Here is a 2,012-nt window from a genome sequence, read left to right on the forward strand (position 1 = left end):
GTACCTCACTGGGTGTCCGAAGGTGGGACTACTTTTTTCTCCCGCTCACTGGCTCGCTAACGCCTCCGCCGCTGTCGTGCTGGGACCCCATGGTCCATGGGGTTGACCAGATGTCCCGTCGCACTTAGTCTCTGCGGGGCCGGCCCCGTCGACGCTATGGAGGGGGGTCGTCGCCAGAGGGCGCTGCGGTTGCGGGCTCCTCGACAAGCTCTCCCTCGTACCTCAATACGTGTCCGAAGGTGGGATTTTTTTTTTTCTTTCCCCCTCCACCACCACCCCCGCCCGCCGCCGCCTAGCCCTCCGCCGCCGCCTAGCCCGCCGCCGCCTAGCCCGCCTCCGCCGCCTAGCCCGCCGACGCCTAGCCCGCCTCCGCCGCCTAGCCCGCCGAGGCCTAGCCCGCCGACGCCTAGCCCGCCTCCGCCGCCTAGCCCGCCGCCGCCTAGCCCGCCTCCGCCGCCTAGCCCGCCGCCGCCTAGCCCGCCTCCGCCGCCTAGCACGCCGCCGCCTAGCCCGCCGACGCCTAGCCCGCCTCCGCCGCCTAGCCCGCCGACGCCTAGCCCGCCTCCGCCGCCTAGCCCGCCGACGCCTAGCCCGCCTCCGCCGCCTAGCCCGCCGCCACCGCCACCGCCGCCTAGCCCTCCTCCTCCTCCTCCTCCTCCTCCTCCTCCTCCTCCTCCTCCTCCTCCTCCTCCTCCTCCTCCTCCTCCTCCTCCTCTCCTCCTCCTCCTCCTCCTCCTCCTCCGCCGGTTTCGTGCCGGGATCCCATGGTCCTTGGGGTTGACCAGATGTCCCGTCGCACTTAGTCTCTGCGGGGCTGGCCCCATCGATGCTATGGAGGGGGATCACCGCCAGGAGGCGCTGCGGTTGCGGGCTTCTCGACTCCCTCTCCTTCCCCACCCCTCCGCTCGCCCGCTCCTCCTTTCTTTACTCCCTATCGCCCCGCCCCGTTTTTTCTCCACACACACGCAATTATCACGCTCACGAACTATCCCGGGACCTGGCGTGACTTTCATCGCAATCTTCCCCCCCCCCCGGACACACACACATAGAGACACACCCTCCCGGCAGGGAGCACCCTGAGTGGTCGAGCAGATGTCGCTGCTGCATGCGGCCTCCACATGGGTTCGCTGGTTGACCAGATGTCTGGTCCTTGGGTGGTTGACCAGATGTCTGCTCTGTGGTTGTCATCCTGACAGGGAGGCTTCGGGGCGGATGTGGTCTCTCTGGCCTCGCTGCCCCTAGGGGTCACCCTGCGATCGGTATTCTTCTCGCGCGGGGCGAGGGGCGCTCCGGAGCATTCCTCTCCTCTCGGAGTTTCTGTCTGCAGTCTCTCGACTTGCTCTCACTCCCCTACCCTGCTGTGTGACTTTGTTTTTGGTCCTTTCATTTTATCTATTCTCTCTTTGCCTTTTCCTGCCCGCCTTTCCGCTCCCCCCCCCCCCGGATTCATGGTTTCACGTCACGCGGGTGACGTGCCGACACACCAGGAGGCCCTTCTCACACGTGCGCGTGAACACGCAATCAACACGTTTATGAACTAGAAAGGGATCTGGTGTGACTTTGCTATTATTTCCCCTCCCCTCCTCCCCGCGCTGAGAATGAGTTTCCCCGGGCTCGTGTGCCCGCCTGGGAATCGGCTGCAGACGCCATGGCCCCGGGTCGACCACATGTTGCCCTGGGGTCCACCAGATGTCTCTGGCGAATTGGGGCCCTAGGGTGCTTGTGACGGTGTGGTCACTAGGTGTCGCTCTGGGCTCAGTATTCTTCCTTCTCGCTGTGACTTTGGTCTCTTTTTTTCGAAATTTCTTTCTTTCTTCCTCTTTTGCCCTGTTTCCATTTTCCCTTCTTAATCTCTTTCTCTCTTTTTGTTGCTTTTTTTCCACGGCAGATGGGTGATGTGTGTGTGGAGGAAACGCGGCGTCAGGGAGAAGACACATCTCACACGTGCTCGGGAACACCCGATCGTCACGCTTCTGAGTACCGACCGATGGATCTGGTCCCGAATTTTTTAA

At 63.4% G+C, this 2,012-nt stretch overlaps 1 pseudogene; it reads right to left on the bottom strand.

Annotated features, from left to right (window-relative positions):
• Positions 1 to 1,457: 1,457 nt before the first annotated feature.
• LOC138380227 (small nucleolar RNA U13) lies at positions 1,458 to 1,549 on the bottom strand (annotated as a pseudogene).
• Between the last annotated feature and the right edge of the window lie 463 nt (positions 1,550 to 2,012).

This window comes from Eulemur rufifrons, unplaced genomic scaffold (assembly GCF_041146395.1).
Source record: "Eulemur rufifrons isolate Redbay unplaced genomic scaffold, OSU_ERuf_1 scaffold_304, whole genome shotgun sequence".
Taxonomy (NCBI): Eukaryota; Metazoa; Chordata; class Mammalia; order Primates; family Lemuridae; genus Eulemur; species Eulemur rufifrons.